A 20708-nucleotide genomic window follows, 5' to 3' on the forward strand; every position below is an offset into this window, starting at 1 on the left:
GGCCTCGGGGCAGACCCAGGACACGCTGGAGAGACTATGTCTCTCGGCTGGCCTGGGAACACCTTGGGGTGCCACCGGAGGAGCTGGAGGAAGTGTCTGGGGCGAGAGAAGTCTGGGCAACTCTGCTTGAGCTGCTGCCTCCGCGACCCGGCCCCGGATAAGCGGCAGAAAATGGATGGATGGATGGATGGATGGACTTGGCACGTCACATGAACAGAGAGGAGCGCTATTTCACCTCCTCCCTTGCTGTCGTCTACTTCTCTGTGTTCTTCTTACTTCGGTGTACAGGGATTATTCTGCCCTTTGACGTGTGGAGCTGTCTCCTGGATTAGCCGATCCAGGGGCAACTTGCTTCAGATGGATGGAGGTTTCCTGAAGAGTGCGATGTGGTTTTCCCGCCAGAGTACACTGCGACAGATGGCACCGCATTGTTCCTCTTGTATCCAGGGTTCGACTAACGGCCGGACCCTCCTCTCCAGTACCCTGGAATAGACTTTCCTGGGGAGCCTTTGTCACTCAGCCGAACAGCGTGAGACGTCCTCTCGACGACCTTAAATCGACCCGTTGACCTGGGCTCGGACCACTTCCTCTTTATCACCCTGAGAAGAACCCAGGGGCTGGTGTTGAGGATCTCAGCCGAGTCCCCCCTGGCTGCCGGTCCCGGCAACGTGTGCAGAGAAACGAGATTCCAGACATCTCAAAACTGCGTTGTCACATCTCTCACCTGAACATAGATTTTTCTCTTGTATAGATTTGGCTAATGCTTTTTTCTGTCTGCCACTGGCGGATCAGGTGAAACCACTGCAAACAGGTCCGACTTATTGTATGTAAGTCGGACCTATGTGAGGAGTATGGAGTCGGTTTGCCAGAATTTCCTCGGGGCAGACCGAAAGTCCTCTTCCATGGCCTCTCCGAACTCCTCCCAGACCCGAGTTATTGCCTCCACCACAGCCATGAACTATGGGTCATGACCGAAAGAACGAGATCCCGGATACAAGCGGTTGAAGTGAGCTTCCTGCGTAGGGTGGCTGAGCGCACCCTTAGAGATAGGATGAGGAGCTTGAGAGTTGGTTTTTAGAATAAAGTTTGTATTTTACTAGACCATAGTCGTACTTTCACTATTCAAGTTTAAACATGAAGTGTTTATCAGGTTAAGCAGTTTCATTATGCTGGATTTGACTGCTATGGTCTTCTCATCAGTTGTGGATGAAAAAATGCTTCAGACGATTAATTGAGTGTGTTTTTAGAATAAAGTACAAACGAAACATACTAAACTCTCACTATTCAACTTTTAAATGATGTGTTTATCAGGTTCAAGCAGTTTCAACCAGTTTTATTTAGTGGAGTAACTGCTATTTTCATTTCATCAGTAGTGGCCGAAATGATGCTCCTCACGGGATACAGAGTGATTTTGGAAGAAAGTTTTTATTTCATTAGAACGAACTAGTACTTTCTCAATTCAAGTTTAAACATGATGGACTTAGCAGTTGCAAGCACTTTCAAACAATTATATTTAGTGGAGTAACTGCTATTTTCATTTCATCAGTAGTGGCCGAAATGATGCTCCACACGGGAAATAGAGTACTTTTGGAATAAAGTTTTTATTTCATTAGAACAAACTAGTACTTTCTCAATTCAAGATTAAACATGATGGACTTAGCAGTTGCAAGCACTTTCAAACAATTGTATTTAGTGGAGTAGCTGCTACTTTCATTTCATTAGGAGTGGCCGAAATGATGCTCCACACGGGATATAGAGTAATTTTGGAAGAAAGTTTTTATTTCATTACAACAAACTAGTACTTTCTCAATTCAAGTTTAAATGATGTGTTTATCAGGTTCAAGCAGTTTCAACCAGTTTTATTTAGTGGAGTAACTGCTATTTTCATTTCATCGGGAGTGGCCGAAATGATGCTCCACACGGGATATAGAGTAATTTTGGAATAAAGTTTTTATTTCCTTAGAACAAACTAGTACTTTCTCAATTCAAGTTTAAATGATGTGTATATCAGGTTCAAGCAGTTTCAACCAGTTTTATTTAGTGGAGTAACTGCTATTTTCATTTCATCAGGAGTGGCCGAAATGATGCTCCACACGAGATTTAGAGTGATTTGGAATAAAGTTTTTATTTCATTAGAACAAACTAGTACTTTCTCAATTCAAGGTTAAATGATGTGTTTATCAGGTTCAAGCAGTTTCAACCAGTTTTATTTAGTGGAGTAACTGCTATTTTCATTTCATCAGGAGTGGCCGAAATGATGCTCCACACGAGATTTAGAGTGATTTGGAATAAAGTTTTTATTTCATTAGAACAAACTAGTACTTTCTCAATTCAAGGTTAAATGATGTGTTTATCAGGTTCAAGCAGTTTCAACCAGTTTTATTTAGTGGAGTAACTGCTATTTTCATTTCATCAGTAGTGGCCGAAATGATGCTCCACACGAGATATAGAGTAATTTTGGAAGAAAGTTTTTATTTCATTACAACAAACTAGTACTTTCTCAATTCAAGTTTAAATGATGTGTTTATCAGGTTCAAGCAGTTTCAACCAGTTTTATTTAGTGGAGGTAATGCTATTTTCATTTCATCAGGAGTGGCCGAAATGATGCTCCTCGCGGGATATAGAGTGATTTTGGAATAAAGTTTTTATTTCATTAGAACAAACTAGTACTTTCTCAATTCAAGGTTAAATGATGTGTTTATCAGGTTCAAGCAGTTTCAACCAGTTTTATTTAGTGGAGTAACTGCTATTTTCATTTCATCAGGAGTGGCCGAAATGATGCTCCTCACGGGATATAGAGTGATTTGGAATAAAGTTTTTATTTCCTTAGAACAAACTAGTACTTTCTCAATTCAAGGTTAAATGATGTGTTTATCAGGTTCAAGCAGTTTCAAACAATTATATTTAGTGGAGTAACTGCTATTTTCATTTCATCGGGAGTGGCCGAAATGATGCTCCACACGGGATATAGAGTAATTTTGGAAGAAAGTTTTTATTTCCTTAGAACAAACTAGTACTTTCTCAATTCAAGTTTAAATGATGTGTATATCAGGTTCAAGCAGTTTCAACCAGTTTTATTTAGTGGAGTAACTGCTATTTTCATTTCATCAGTAGTGGCCGAAATGATGCTCCTCACGGGATATAGAGTGATTTTGGAATAAAGTTTTTATTTCATTAGAAAAAACTAGTACTTTCTCAATTCAAGTTTAAATGATGTGTTTATCAGGTTAAAGCAGTTTCAACCTCTTTTATTATGCTAGGTTTGACTGGTCTTTTCATCAGTTGTCGCCGAAAAGATGCTTCAGACGAGATACTGAGTATGTTTTTAGAATAAAGTTTTAATTTCATTAGGACAAACTCGTACTTTCACTATTCAAGTTACTACCCAGATAAATGTACACTAACACAACTATTGCTCAACCAAGGTGCTAAAAACACTGTGTTATAGTTGCGAGGTTACAATTTGTATAGACTACAGAGGTGAAAGCCACAGGTGTAACCATCACTTGTGCATTAACAACATTTTCGCACTTTTCGAAACAGCTTTTGCGTGACTCCTACCATGAGTCGTCAGAGACACTGCGTGCTCGGAGCAAAGATACCTCGGGAGCCACATGACCCAGTTGAAGACTGTTGTCGCCGGTTTTCTATGGCTGTCTACACAGGAGAGAAGAAACCTCAACAGCGAGTTGCTATGACACACATCCATCAGTGCTCTCAGCCGCACCACCACGTGGTCTCGCAGCTCTTTCACTCCTTTTCAGGAGAAGGAACATTGTAATTTTCCAGCACCTCACAGTGCTATCAGCTCCCTCACTCTCTCCACCGGAGAGAACCAGGATGTTCTAGCTCAGATGACTCTGACCATTCCGATATCCCAAGGGTACCTGGTCTTTGGACCAGCCAGCTTGAGTCCCTTGCAGAGGACATAGAGCAGTTCGAACCAAACAACCCGGAAATTCGTGTAGCGGACTACCTGGGGGAGGTTGAACGCTGCCTCTTCAACCTGCCTCATCCTTCGTCCCGAGAGAAGCTTACGCTTCTCTGGAAGATGACATCCAGGAGTGTCCATGTTTACATAGAGTCCCTCCCATCTGCCATCAGAGACCATTACTCAGCCCTCTGTCATGCACTTAGGGAAGCAGGATCATCTGCACAATGATCCTGCCTCTGCAAACTTTGGTGCATTTACAATCACTCAAAAGGGGGCGGAGACTCCCAGATAGTATTTATAGGGGCCTAAGGGCTGCCTACTTCCAAGGCCACAATGCACCAGGATTGGACAAAGACCAGACTTTTAAGTCCCTCTTCGTTAACAACCTCCACAACAGTGTGAGGATCGATGTCGCCCTTTTCTGCAGGACCAAAAACCCCACCATGAAAGACCTCCGCAAACATGCGCAGATGGTGTGGGAGCTGCACCACCGTTCAGGTGAAAACTATGATGGTGATGCAGGTGTCCTGAGGTCTCAGGTGAGGAGAGGTAAGTCTACAAACCGAGGCTGAGGTCAGACTCAAAACAACTGGGATGCAGATGTCCCACAGTGGATTAAAACCTGCATCAGAGAGGTGAAGCAGCACCTGAACCCACCTGGTAAGAAGGGACCTGGCTCCCCCTGACCGCATGACTTAGCCCCTCCCCTCCGCACACAAAGTTCATTTTGGCAGGAGGAGGAGATCCAGGAGGTGAAAGAGGCCCATTTGACATTCTTGGGTAATCTTGGCTATGCCAACCACAGATACACTTCAGTGGTGGTAGGGGTTGTTGACACTCTCACTGCTTGGTACTGGGTCAGAAATCCCCCTCATGTGTTCAGACACCTTCGCACGGGTTGCTAGAACCACGCTTGCGCATGCCACTTAAGGAAAGCCACTTCAGGTGGAAGAGTGTAGCATAAACATCCGAGGCTTCACTCAGGACTTGCACCACATCACTCAATGTGTCTGGGTCAACAGCTTTCCAGGACATGTCAGCGACGCATCCCATCCACGTCACTGATCTGGACACAGAAGAACTGCTTATTGGTCAGGACATTCTAAACCGACTCGCTGCCACCAAACGGCGCCTATGGTCCCAAGTCGTTAGCCCGACTCCCATTGGCTAAGAACTAGGCCACCCAGCTTCTAACAGCCATCGTTCAGCCACTCCACGGGTCCAAAATCTGACACCTGGTCAGATTAAAGTGACCGCATTTCCACCTTTAGAGATGTTAACTGACAGTTCATTCCACAATCTTGAACTAATTCTCATCTCATTGACAATCTGCCTTCGTCCCTCACCAGCGACGACACGCATGACACAACTCTCCTCATTTCCACAACCAAAACCATCACCAGCACTCACAATGTTAACCTTGAACAGGTTCTTCATGGTACAAAACCGAGCACCGAAGGTGACATGGTTGTGCACGCTCCAATGACTCAACCAGAGAATACAGACATTTCAGGTAAACAGACCATGTCTGTACCAGAAGAACCTTATTCAGGCTTCGAGTCAAAGACCGAGCAACGCTCTGCTGAGGCTCGCGCTTTACCACAACAGAAACAAGGAGATGCATTTGTATGAGGAGGTCTCCCGCGATTATCACACGATCTTCGCAAGGGACTCGCACAAAAGGGGGGGGGAGTCACAGACTCACTCCCCCCCACCCAGTGCGCGTCCCCACTGACCTCGAGGCACTGCCATCTTCTGAAACCCAGTACATACCCTTTCTAGCTGACGGGGTCAAGCGGTCCTGGGCCTGAATTCACTGGTTTGAAACAGCCTGCGCTCGAATCTCACACCTTCCCTGTTATTCAAAATTGTTATATCTAAAGAGAAACATTAATCAATTTAAATAACACTTTTTTTGGCATTAACTATTTCCAGTTTAGCTGGTGGTGGCCCAATGTCATTATTATTTGATAAATAACCAATTTATTCTAATGAATAATTTTTCATAAATAAATTATTTTTGATAAAATGTTGCTCCGTGCTCTTGTTAATCTTCCAACATGTGAGATGTTGTTGATGAATACACAGCACAGTTCCACAGTAACCAATGTGTTTTACACAGCCACAAAAGAAACAGAACACGTCATCAGTCTGCCACGGGACATACACAGAGAGTCAGTTTAGTATTACCATTAGCATGCATTGAATTGGACTGTGGAAGAAAACCAGAGAACCCTGAGGAAACACATGCACACACAAGTTAATTCCACAAACACCTCCAGGTGGATTTAACCCCACGATTTTCTGTATGTAGCCATTGAGACAATTTGACCATTGTAATTGATAGAGCTGATAAAACATTTATTTGGTATATAGTTGTAATCTCAATATGAAAGGTTGTAGAAATTAATCATGCCCAAAAACTCCTGCAGGGCCTTAACCGAGGCTGGACGAGGAAAATCTGTCACCGCTTGCACCTTAGACGGCAACGGAATGGCACCCTGAGTTGAAATACGATGACCCAAAAAGTCAATCACAGGCAGACCAAACTGGCACTTAGCAGGGTTGACAATAAGGCCATGTTCCTCAAGGCCAGACCTGGGTATTTTAAGGCCCACGGGACCCGATTCTGACCGGCCCGCGAAAGATTGCTTAGAATTAAGAAAACAAAAGCTTCTTTCGAATTTTAATGCGTGGACTAAAACCATCGGCTGTATAAACTAAAACGGAAATGCTTTTACTTTGAAGCCTGTTTATTTATGAACAGTGTACGTAACCTACGTACGTCGTATACGTACCCCGTAAAACAAGTCAATCAGTGCATGTGATTAGCGGTCATTGTCGCCCCTCAATGATGTACGGGCACATCAAGAAAAGAAAGGTGGATGCTGAAGGCCGAAATTTCAAGAAGATTTGGAGCACTAAATATTTGTTTACTGAAGTCGGTGGTAAACCCGTCTGTTTAGTTTGTGGAGAGCACGTCGCCGTGTTTAAGGAGTATAATGTGAGTCGGCATTATGAGACAAAACACGCGGAAAAATACAGACACTTGGTGGAGGCTGAGAGAGCGCGAATATCAGAAAACTTGCTAGCAAAGCTAGCAAAACAACAAGGCTGTTTTAGCAAGCTACACACAGCCCGGGATGCAGCGACCGAGACCAGCTTCGTCATATCCCACAAAATCGCTAAAAACAGCAAGCCGTTCTCGGATGGCGAGTTTGTGAAAGAGTGCTTGGTGGACTCTGCCGCGCTAATATGCCCTGAGAATAAAGAAGCATTTGAAAAAGTCCCGCTGTCCAGGCGAACCGTCACCAGAAGGGTGGAAGGAATCGCGGAGAATCTCGAATGTCAGCTCAAAAGTGGAGTTGAAAGTTTTGACTTTTTCTCTTTGGCTTTGGATGAGAGCTGTGATGTCCGTGACACTGCCCAGTTACTGGTGTTTCTCCGGGGAATAAGGCAGAACTTCAAGATTACGGAGGAGCTGGCAGCATTGAGGTCAATAAAAGGAACGACAACGGGAAGCGATCTGTTCAAGGAGGTCGATGCATGCATGGTCAAGCTTGGACTGAAATGGGACAAACTGGTAGGCGTCACTACTGATGGTTGTCCGAATATGACAGGAAAACATGTCGGACTATTGAAACAGATCCAAGATAAAGTGACTGAACTCGGCACAGAGCATCATTTAGTGTTGATACATTGTATTATACATCAGCATGTACTGTGCAGGTCTGTGCTAAAACTTAACCATGTTATTGATGTTGTAACAAAAACGGTTAACTTTATCAGGGCACGAGCATTAAATCACAGGCAGTTTGTTGCACTTTTAGAGGAGCATGAGAATGAACATGGTGACATCATGTACTACACAGCTGTCAGATGGCTCAGTCTGGGCAAAGTGCTCAAAAGATTTTGGGACCTGAAAACAGAGATTCAAGAGTTTTGTGAGATGAAAGGCAAAAACATCCCGAGCTTTCAGATATGAACTGGATGGCAGATTTTGCATTTGCTGTTGATGTGACGGCACTGATGAATGAACTGAACACTAAACTGCAAGGCAAGGGCCTTTTCGTTCATGACATGCATAACCTTGTGAAGGCTTTTATGAGAAAGTTGTTGTTTCTTTCAAGTCAACTACAGAACAACACTCCCACTCACATGCAAACCCTCAGACCATCAGCTAATCATCTCTGCAGGTACTCATCCATGTTAGGACATTTGCATGGTGAGTTTTTAAGGCGATTTGATGATTGTAAAAACATTGAGGATGAAATGCACCTGGTTTCCTCTCCCTTTGCCTGCAGAGTAGATGATGCACCCAGTGATGTTCAGCTGGAGCTCATTGACCTGCAGTCTGACACAGTACTGGCAGAGCACTTTAAGTCAGCATCACTGCTGGAGTTCTACTCATCTCTTAAGGAGGAGAACTTTCCAAACATGAGGAGACATGCTCAGAAGATGTTGGTTCTGTTTGGATCTACCTACATATGTGAACAAACATTCTCAGTAATGAAGTTTACCAAATCCAGGTTCAGATCCTCTCTTACTGATGATCATCTGTCAGCTGTGCTTCGCATCTCCACCTCAGACATTCAACCTGACTTTAATGCACTCGTTAAAGGGCAGCAAAGGCTAGATTTCTCTCACTGAACAAGAAAATACACAAAAGTGTGTTCACTATTACTTTTTGTCTGCACAGCTTGGCAGTTTGACAATCATAATGTGACATATCTTGTTAATGATATTTGTTAATGTAATTAAAAAAAGAGTTACAAATGTTTCATGTTTACAATTGTTTTGAATAACTGCACTGAATAAAATTGTTTTTTGTTAAAATAACCCTGTCTTTCTCTTTACCTAATAATAACACAGACACTTACCAGCATGTGTAAACAATGCCATTTGCTGCTTTCAATGTAGAAATAAAATTCATATGCAGAATAGAGTTTAAACTTTTGGCCCGGCCCTCCACAATATTTTCTGCTTCTCATTTGGCCCCTTCGGAAAAATAATTGCCCACCCCTGCTCAAGGCGCTGAAAAACTTGCTTTAGGTGTGAAAAATGCTCCTCAACTGAAGAACTAGCCACCAAGATGTCGTCCAGGTAAACAGAAACGAAAGCGAGGTCGTGCAGCACCGAGTCCATCAACCTCTGAAAAGCCGTGCCTCTACTCTTGCCTGGCCATAATAAAACATAAAAAAATGACAAGAAAGAATAGAAAGTGTCATCTGCTCAGTGTATTGACACATCTTATACACAGCAGACACAAATTGCACTTAACAAGTTTTGAACAATCAAAACTCAGTAACCAATCAGGTGTCTAACATTGATTTTTTTTTTTTGAGAATCAAAACCACAATATAAATAAAGCTTTCAATTTCTATTCAAGAAAATGTGCCCATCTTTTCTAAAACTCTCTCTCCCTCTCTCTCCCTCTCTCTCTCTCCTCTCTCTCTCTCTCTCTCTCTCTCTCTCTCTCTCTCTCTCTCTCTCTCTCTCGCCCCGCTTCCTCATTAGTTTTAATGTTGTTTTTTTTCCGGAATAAATGTGAATGTTTGATGAGAGGCTGTATCTGGCAGCATGAATCACTCATTGAGTAAAAAGAAAAAAGTGATGGCACCTGTCGCCCCAATTAATCCCTAAAACACAAGAGCCTCTAAACGTATTGAGAACAGGTAGGAAGCATGTTACAAGCTAATAAAACTAGTAAACAGAGTCCATGTGTGTATCAGTGAAAGTGAGCGGGTTTTATGTTTCTATGTTTCTTCAGGTGAGATGTCCAGTTCCTGGACGTTCACAGCACTTTCACGGCTGGGAGACATAGTTTGCATTGTACAGAGAGGTTAAGAGATTTCTCCGACTTTAAAACATAGTGATGAAAGCAACTCTCTGCATAATCCATGGCAAAGCATGGATTGTCAGCCTGAAAGCGTCGGGAAGTGTCGCAATGCCAGTGCATGGCGCATGTGACAGCTGCATTTCTAGTTTATTCCATCTGATTTCTACTGTAATCCTGCTCAGTAATCCCAGTTTTTATCGAATATACCTGTAATGAGATTACACATTTTTTTATGTACTGTAACAGATTACAGTTATATGTTATATAACATATATGTTATATGTTTTTTGTATCCTAGTTATGAAACACTGTTACATGTATTCCATTACTACCCAACCCTGGTTGCACCTAAACATGTGATACACACTCAGACCTTACTGAGACTTAATAAACTAAAGTTTTCTAGCTGTGCAATGACTTGAAGTAAAGCTCTGGTAAACAAGCTGCATGTAATGATGTTCATGTAGGTACAAACAGCCAGAAGAGTCTTTAGAGCCAGAAGTGGACAGATGAAATCACCTTGTACTGCAGGTGACAGGAGGAGCAGCAAGGTGGGCGAGATACAGGTTCTGGGAGATTCCCACAACACACTGTAGACAAAAGAAAAGTGTTAAATGCACAGGTTCCACAAGTTGAGAGACTCTTAAGATCAACACCAGGAGACACCAGATCACTTTGATTGATTGTGAGGACAACACACACGGAGTGAGGTGGTATTGAAAGGCTAATTGCAGGAGGAAAGGTTTGTTTTGTAGAATGGGTCTCTTGTATTAAATTCAATGTAATTTGGATCAAATATCTTTGTTATTTTAAAAGCATGTTTTGTTGTGAGATGTAATTTAATTTAATCACAATAACCAGCCAAAGTATTTTCTATGTTTACTACGTTTAAAACTAAATGATCAACCATCTCAACAGTCATTGGTGGACATTTAATGTATGTTTCATCACCTGAAGAGTCCAACTTTGCTTTACATCTTTAACTTATATACAAGTGAAATCACAGCTCTAAGTTCTTGTTACTGAATAGTCCCTAAACGGCTCACCTACATGGCTGTGAGGCCCTGTCCGGAGGGATGGATGAGCCCGATGAAACGTGGGATCAGCCGTTGGTGGAGATTTCCACTCAACCCTTTGAAGCGCTGCTCCCACGTTCCTCCACTTGGACCATGGTTTAATCGAGGAAAATCATGTCACACTGAAAAAACAATTCTGTCATTTCATTTTTGAGTGTACTTTTTTAAGATAGAGCTTCTCAGGCTGGTTTAATCAAGTAAAATCATGTCTTAAAGGTGTACAGGAGGATTTTCTTTTTCCGGGTGGATCATTGGTCCTCCCAACTGTCAATCATTCTGGTGATATATTACGCAAGGCCGTCGTACGTGCTCGTCCCCAGGTAGCGTGGATCTATTAGTTTTCACTTTCTGCGCATGCGCGCTTTCAGGTGTATATGGTGAGCTACGCCTTCAGCGAGCTCGCAGTTCTCACCGGGTACTTTGAAAATGGCAGAGGGTCGCAAAAGAGAAAAAGTGTCTTCGAAGTGTATGAGAAGAAGAGAAAGGCTTCGGAAGAGAGAAACAAGACCAGAGTGTTTTTGGGAGATTCTTTCACACGATGGCGTGCGCTGAAAGCCCAGGTTGGGCTTCCCACTGATGCTTCAGTCGCGAAGTTTCTACTCGACAGGTAAAGTTTGGCATTCTATTTGGAGAAATCCATTTCAAATCACTTCCAGTAAAAGTTATCTATGTCTATATTGTAACTTTCCAGGGTTGATTAGTGGAAAAAGTTCAAATCTTCTTGTAAAGTGAGCTTGTGTAAGCGATGCTGACTTGTGACTTGTAAACAGTGCGTGCACGAGGAGAACTGGGCTCGTTCATGTCTCTCGCACACGTTTTAGTAGGCGTTCCGTCTCGGGAGCAGGTAGAGCTTTGCGCATGTGCATTTTTCAAAATCTTTCCTAAAATTCGGGAAAATCCTACTGTACACCTTTAAGATAGAGCTGCTCAGGCTGGTTTAATTGAGAAAAAAATCATGTTATTTTCTTAAGATAGAGCTGGTGAGGCTGGTTTAATGTAGACAAATCGTGTTACTGTCTTTATATAGAGCTGATCTTGCTGGTTTAATCTAGAAAATCACGTGCTGCTCAGGCTAGTTTAATCTCGAAAAATCGTGTTACTGCCTTTAGATAGAGCTGATCAGGCTGGTTTGATCTAGAAAATCACATTACTGTCTTTAGATAGAGCTGATCAGGCTGGTTTGATTTAGAAAATCACGTTACTGTCTCTAGATGGAGCTGCTCAGGCTGGTTTAGTAAAAAAAAAAAAAATAAAAAAAAAAAAAATCAATCCCGTTACTGTCTTTAGATATAGCATCTCAGACTGGTTTAATCTAGAGAAATCGTGTTACTGACTTTAGGTAGAGATGCTTAGTGTTGGAATTCGTTCCTGTGTTCCCCTGAATTCCTGCTTGTTCGTTTGATCCGGGAGAGGCAGGAACAGAGTTAATATCTTCAATAGTGAATTTAATAATCACACAAACAAGAGATTACAAAAATACATATATCAGATTACATAATACGAGCTGGAGCAGGAGTCTGGTTCGCATTGCCGGCAGTAAGTCGGACCTGTTCCCTGTGCACGTTGGCCTCCGGCAGGGGTGTCCTTTATCACCGGTTCTGTTCATCATATATATGGACAGGATTTCTAGGCACAGCCGGGGGCCGGAGGGGGTCCGGCTTGGGGACCACAGAATCTCATCTCTGCTATTTGCGGATGATGTGGTTCTGTTGGCCCCATCAAGCCTGGATCTCCAGCGTGCACTGACACGGTTCGCAGCCAAGTGTGAAGCAGCTGGGATGAGGATCAGCACCTCTAAATCCGAGGCCATGGTTCTCGACCGGAAAAAGGTGGCTTGCCCCCTCCAGGTCGGTGGAGTGCCCTTGTCCCAAGTGGAGGAGTTTAAGTATCTTGGGGTCTTGTTCACGAGTGGGGGAAAGATGGAGCGTGAGATCGACAGGCGGATCGGTGCAGCATCTGCAGTTATGCGGACGTTGTATCGGTCCGTCGTGGTGAAGAAGGAGCTGAGCCAAAAAGCGAAGCTCTCGATTTACCGGTCGATCTTTGTTCCTACCCTCACCTATGGTCATGAACTATGGGTCATGACCGAAAGAACGAGATCCCGGATACAAGCGGCTGAAATGAGCTTCCTCCGTAGGGTGGCTGGGCGTACCCTTAGAGATAGGGTGAGGAGCTCAGTCACCAGGGAGGAGCTCGGAGTAGAGCCGCTGCTCCTCCACATCGTGAGGAGCCAGCTGAGGTGGCTCGGGCATCTATTTCGGATGCCCCCCGGACGCCTCCCGAGGGAGGTGTTCCGGGCATGTCCCTCCGGTAGGAGGCCTCGGGGCAGACCCAGGACACGCTAGAGAGACTATGTCTCTCGGCTGGCTTGGGAACGCCTTGGGGTGCCACCGGAGGAGCTGGAGGAAGTGTCTGGGGCGAGGGAAGTCTGGGCAACTCTGCTTGGACTGCTGCCTCCGCGACCCGGCCCCGGATAAGCGGCAGAAAATGGATGGATGGATGGATGGATGGACTTGGCACGTCACATGAACAGAGAGGAGCGCTATTTCACCTCCTCCCTTGCTGTCGTCTACTTCTCTGTGTTCTTCTTACTTCGGTGTACAGGGATTACGTGTGGAGCTGTCTCCTGGATTAGCCGATCCAGGGGCAACTTGCTTCAGATGGATGGAGGTTTCCTGAAGAGTGCGATGTGGTTTTCCCGCCAGAGTACACTGCGACAGATGGCACCGCATTGTTCCTCTTGTATCCAGGGTTCGACTAACGGCCGGACCCTCCTCTCCAGTACCCTGGAATAGACTTTCCTGGGGAGCCTTTGTCACTCAGCCGAACAGCGTGAGACGTCCTCTTGACGACCTTAAATCGACCCGTTCACCTTGGCTCGGACCACTTCCTCTTTATCACCCTGAGAAGAACCCAGGGGCTGGTGTTGAGGATCTCAGCCGAGTCCCCCCTGGCTGCCAGTCCCGGCAACCTGTGCAGAGAAACGAGATTCCAGACATCTCAAAACTGCGTTGTCACATCTCTCACCTGAACATAGATTTTTCTCTTGTATAGATTTGGCTAATGCTTTTTTCTGTCTGCCACTGGTGGATCAGGTGAAACCACTGCAAACAGGTCCGACTTATTGCCGCCAATGCAAACCAAACTCCTGTTCCGGGAATACAAAGACCGAACAGCCCTTAACAAAGGGCCCCGGACTCCATGCTCCCGGAGCACCCCCCCACAGGATGTCTCAGGGGACGCGGTCGAACGCCTTCTCCAGATCCAGAAAACACATGTGGACTGGTTGGGCAAACTCCCATGAACCCTCAAGCAGCTGGTGGAGGGTATAGAGCTGGTCCAGTGTTCCACGACCAGAATGAAAACCGCATTATTCCTCTTGGATCCAAGGTTTGACTAATCGCCGGACCCTCCACTCCAGTACACTGGAATAGACTTTCCTGGGGAGGCTGAGGAGTGTGATCCCTCTATAGTTGGAACACACCACACCACGTGGTCCCTCTCACCACAAGAGAGGGACCACGACTCCATTCTGCCTGTCCAGAGGTACCGTCCCCGCGTCACGCGATGTTGCAGAGATGAAGGGCCCCGGACTCCATGCTCCCGGAGTATGGAGTCGGTTTGCCAGAATTTCCTCGGGGCAGACCGAAAGTCCTCTTCCATGGCCTCTCCGAACTCCTCCCAGACCCGAGTTATTGCCTCCACCACAGCCATGAACTATGGGTCATGACCGAAAGAACGAGATCCCGGATACAAGCGGTTGAAGTGAGCTTCCTGCGTAGGGTGGCTGAGCGCACCCTTAGAGATAGGATGAGGAGCTTGAGAGTTGGTTTTTAGAATAAAGTTTGTATTTTACTAGACCATAGTCGTACTTTCACTATTCAACTTTTAAATGATGTGTTTATCAGGTTCAAGCAGTTTCAACCAGTTTTATTTAGTGGAGTAACTGCTATTTTCATTTCATTAGGAGTGGCCGAAATGATGCTCCACACGGGATATAGAGTGATTTTGGAAGAAAGTTTTTATTTCATTAGAACAAACTAGTACTTTCTCAATTCAAGTTTAAATGATGTGTTTATCAGGTTCAAGCAGTTTCAAACAATTATATTTAGTGGAGTAACTGCTATTTTCATTTCATCAGTAGTGGCCGAAATGATGCTCCTCACGGGATACAGAGTGATTTTGGAATAAAGTTTTTATTTTATTAGAACAAACTAGTACTTTCTCAATTCAAGTTTAAACATGATGGACTTAGCAGTTGCAAGCACTTTCAAACAATTATATTTAGTGGAGTAGCTGCTATTTTCATTTCATCAGTAGTGGCCGAAATGATGCTCCACACGGGAAATAGAGTACTTTTGGAATAAAGTTTTTATTTCATTAGAACAAACTAGTAGTTTCTCAATTCAAGGTTAAACATGATGGACTTAGCAGTTGCAAGCACTTTCAAACAATTATATTTAGTGGAGTAACTGCTATTTTCATTTCATCAGTAGTGGCCGAAATGATGCTCCACACGAGATATAGAGTAATTTTGGAAGAAAGTTTTTATTTCATTAGAACAAACTAGTACTTTCTCAATTCAGTTTAAATGATGTGTTTATCAGGTTCAAGCAGTTTCAACCAGTTTTATTTAGTGGAGGTACTGCTATTTTCATTTCATCAGGAGTGGCCGAAATGATGCTCCACACGAGATATAGAGTGATTTTGGAAGAATGTTTTTATTTCATTAGAACAAACTAGTACTTTCTCAATTCAAGGTTAAATGATGTGTTTATCAGGTTCAAGCAGTTTCAACCAGTTTTATTTAGTGGAGTAACTGCTATTTTCATTTCATCAGGAGTGGCCGAAATGATGCTCCACACGGGATATAGAGTACTTTTGGAATAAAGTTTTTATTTCATTAGAACAAACTAGTACTTTCTCAATTCAAGGTTAAACATGATGGACTTAGCAGCTGCAAGCACTTTCAAACAATTATATTTAGTGGAGTAACTGCTATTTTCATTTCATCAGTAGTGGCCGAAATGATGCTCCACACGAGATATAGAGTGATTTTGGTAGAAAGTTTTTATTTCCTTAGAACAAACTAGTACTTTCTCAATTCAAGTTTAAACATGATGGACTTAGCAGTTGCAAGTACTTTCAACCAATTATATTTAGTGGAGTAACTGCTATTTTCATTTCATTAGGAGTGGCCGAAATGATGCTCCACACGGGATATAGAGTAATTTTGGAAGAAAGTTTTTATTTCCTTAGAACAAACTAGTACTTTCTCAATTCAAGTTTAAATGATGAGTATATCAGGTTCAAGCAGTTTCAACCAGTTTTATTTAGTGGAGTAACTGCTATTTTCATTTCATCAGTAGTGGCCGAAATGATGCTCCTCACGGGATACAGAGTGATTTTGGAATAAAGTTTTTATTTCATTAGAACAAACTAGTACTTTCTCAATTCAAGTTTAAATGATGTGTTTATCAGGTTAAAGCAGTTTCAACCTCTTTTATTATGCTAGGTTTGACTGTTATGGTCTTTTCATCAGTTGTTGCCGAAAAGATGCTTCAGACGAGATACTGAGTATGTTTTTAGAATAAAGTTTTAATTTCATTAGGACAAACTCGTAATTTCACTATTCAAGTATCTACCCAGATAAATGTACACTAACACAACTATTGCTCAACCAAGGTGCTAAAAACACTGTGTTATAGTTGCGAGGTTACAATTTGTATAGACTACAGAAGTGAAAGCCACAGGTTTAACCATCACCTGTGCATTAACAACATTTTCGCACTTTTCGAAACAGCTTTTGCGTGACTCCTACCATGAGTCGTCAGAGACACTGCGTGCTCGGAGCAAAGATACCTCGGGAGCCACATGACCCAGTTGAAGACTGTTGTCGCCGGTTTTCTATGGCTGTCTACACAGGAGAGAAGAAACCTCAACAGCGAGTTGCTATGACACACATCCATCAGTGCTCTCAGCCGCACCACCACGTGGTCTCGCAGCTCTTTCACTCCTTTTCAGGAGAAGGAACATTGTAATTTTCCAGCACCTCACAGTGCTATCAGCTCCCTCACTCTCTCCACCGGAGAGAACCAGGATGTTCTAGCTCAGATGACTCTGACCATTCCGATATCCCAAGGGTACCTGGTCTTTGGACCAGCCAGCTTGAGTCCCTTGCAGAGGACATAGAGCAGTTCGAACCAAACAACCCGGAAATTCGTGTAGCGGACTACCTGGGGGAGGTTGAACGCTGCCTCTTCAACCTGCCTCATCCTTCGTCCCTAGAGAAGCTTACGCTTCTCTGGAAGATGACATCCAGGAGTGTCCATGTTTACGTAGAGTCCCTCCCATCTGCCATCAGAGACCATTACTCAGCCCTCTGTCATGCACTTAGGGAAGCAGGATCATCTGCACAATGATCCTGCCTCTGCAAACTTTGGTGCATTTACAATCACTCAAAAGGGGGCGGAGACTCCCAGATAGTATTTATAGGTGCCTAAGGGCTGCCTACTTCCAAGGCCACAATGCACCAGGATTGGACAAAGACCAGACTTTTAAGTCCCTCTTCATTAACAACCTCCACAACAGTGTGAGGATCGATGTCGCCCTTTTCTGCAGGACCAAAAACCCCACCATGAAAGACCTACGCAAACATGCGCAGATGGTGTGGGAGCTGCACCACCGTTCAGGTGAAAACTATGATGGTGATGCAGGTGTCCTGAGGTCTCAGGTGAGGAGAGGTAAGTCTAAAAACCGAGGCTGAGGTCAGACTCAAAACAACTGGGATGCAGATGTCCCACAGTGGATTAAAACCTGCAGCAGAGAGGTGAAGCAGCACCTGAACCCGCCTGGTAAGAAGGGACCTGGCTCCCCCTGACCGCATGACTTAGCCCCTCCCCTCCGCACACAAAGTTCATTTTGGCAGGAGGAGGAGATCCAGGAGGTGAAAGAGGCCCATTTGACATTCTTGGGTAATCTTGGCTATGCCAACCACAGATACACTTCAGTGGTGGTAGGGGTTGTTGACACTCTCTCACTGCTTGGTACTGGGTCAGAAATCCCCCTCATGTGTTCAGACACCTTCGCACGGGTTGCTAGAACCACGCTTGCGCATGCCACTTAAGGAAAGCCACTTCAGGTGGAAGAGTGTAGCATAAACATCCGAGGCTTCACTCAGGACTTGCACCACATCACTCAATGTGTCTGGGTCAACAGCTTTCCAGGACATGTCAGCGACGCATCCCATCCACGTCACTGATCTGGACACAGAAGAACTGCTTATTGGTCAGGACATTCTAAACCGACTCGCTGCCACCAAACGGCGCCTATGGTCCCAAGTCGTTAGCCCGACTCCCATTGGCTAAGAACTAGGCCACCCAGCTTCTAACAGCCATCGTTCAGCCACTCCACGGGTCCAAAATCTGACACCTGGTCAGATTAAAGTGACCGCATTTCCACCTTTAGAGATGTTAACTGACAGTTCATTCCACAATCTTGAACTAATTCTCATCTCATTGACAATCTGCCTTCGTCCCTCACCAGCGACGACACGCATGACACAACTCTCCTCATTTCCACAACCAAAACCATCACCAGCACTCACAATGTTAACCTTGAACAGGTTCTTCATGGTACAAAACCGAGCACCGAAGGTGACATGGTTGTGCACGCTCCAATGACTCAACCAGAGAATACAGACATTTCAGGTAAACAGACCATGTCTGTACCAGAAGAACCTTATTCAGGCTTCGAGTCAAAGACCGAGCAACGCTCTGCTGAGGCTCGCGCTTTACCACAACAGAAACAAGGAGATGCATTTGTATGAGGAGGTCTCCCGCGATTATCACACGATCTTCGCAAGGGACTCGCACAAAAGGGGGGGGGAGTCACAGACTCACTCCCCCCCACCCAGTGCGCGTCCCCACTGACCTCGAGGCACTGCCATCTTCTGAAACCCAGTACATACCCTTTCTAGCTGACGGGGTCAAGCGGTCCTGGGCCTGAATTCACTGGTTTGAAACAGCCTGCGCTCGAATCTCACACCTTCCCTGTTATTCAAAATTGTTATATCTAAAGAGAAACATTAATCAATTTAAATAACACTTTTTTTGGCATTAACTATTTCCAGTTTAGCTGGTGGTGGCCCAACGTCATTATTATTTGATAAATAACCAATTTATTCTAATGAATAATTTTTCATAAATAAATTATTTTTGATAAAATGTTGCTCCGTGCTCTTGTTAATCTTCCAACATGTGAGATGTTGTTGATGAATACACAGCACAGTTCCACAGTAACCAATGTGTTTTACACAGCCACAAAAGAAACAGAACACGTCATCAGTCTGCCACGGGACATACACAGAGAGTCAGTTTAGTATTACCATTAGCATGCATTTAATTGGACTGTGGAAGAAAACCAGAGAACCCTGAGGAAACACATGCACACACAAGTTAATTCCACAAACACCTCCAGGTGGATTTAACCCCACGATTTTCTGTATGTAGCCATTGAGACAATTTGACCATTGTAATTGATAGAGCTGATAAAACATTTATTTGGTATATAGTTGTAATCTCAATATGAAAGGTTGTAGAAATTAATCATGCCCAAAAACTCCTGCAGGGCCTTAACCGAGGCTGGACGAGGAAAATCTGTCACCGCTTGCACCTTAGACGGCAACGGAATGGCACCCTGAGTTGAAATACGATGACCCAAAAAGTCAATCACAGGCAGACCAAACTGGCACTTAGCAGGGTTGACAATAAGGCCATGTTCCTCAAGGCCAGACCTGGGTATTTTAAGGCCCACGGGACCCGATTCTGACCGGCCCGCGAAAGATTGCTTAGAATTAAGAAAACAAAAGCTTCTTTCGAATTTTAATGCGTGGACTAAAACCATCGGCTGTATAAACTAAAACGGAAATGCTTTTACTTTGAAGCCTGTTTATTTATGAACAGTGTACGTAACCTACGTACGTCGTATACGTACCCCGTAAAACAAGTCAATCAGTGCATGTGATTAGCGGTCATTGTCGCCCCTCAATGATGTACGGGCACGTCAAGAAAAGAAAGGTGGATGCTGAAGGCCGAAATTTCAAGAAGATTTGGAGCACTAAATATTTGTTTACTGAAGTCGGTGGTAAACCCGTCTGTTTAGTTTGTGGAGAGCACGTCGCCGTGTTAAAGGAGTATAATGTGAGTCGGCATTATGAGACAAAACACGCGGAGAAATACAGACACTTGGTGGAGGCTGAGAGAGCGCGAATATCAGAAGACTTGCTAGCAAAGCTAGCAAAACAACAAGGCTGTTTTAGCAAGCTACACACAGCCCGGGATGCAGCGACCAAGACCAGCTTCGTCATATCCCACAAAATCGCTAAAAACAGCAAGCCGTTCTCGGATGGCGAGTTTGTGAAAGAGTGCTTGGTGGACTCTGCCGCGCTAATATGCCCTGAGAATAAAGAAGCATTTGAAAAAGTCCCGCTGTCCAGGCGAACCGTCACCAGAAGGGTGGAAGGAATCGCGGAGAATCTCGAATGTCAGCTCAAAAGTGGAGTTGAAAGTTTTGACTTTTTCTCTTTGGCTTTGGATGAGAGCTGTGATGTCCGTGACACTGCCCAGTTACTGGTGTTTCTCCGGGGAATAAGGCAGAACTTCAAGATTACGGAGGAGCTGGCAGCATTGAGGTCAATAAAAGGAACGACAACGGGAAGCGATCTGTTCAAGGAGGTCGATGCATGCATGGTCAAGCTTGGACTGAAATGGGACAAACTGGTAGGCGTCACTACTGATGGTTGTCCGAATATGACAGGAAAACATGTCGGACTTTTGAAACAGATCCAAGATAAAGTGAC

The sequence above is a fragment of the Blennius ocellaris genome (genome assembly GCF_963422515.1).
Source record: "Blennius ocellaris genome assembly, chromosome: 4".
Classification (NCBI taxonomy): domain Eukaryota; kingdom Metazoa; phylum Chordata; class Actinopteri; order Blenniiformes; family Blenniidae; genus Blennius; species Blennius ocellaris.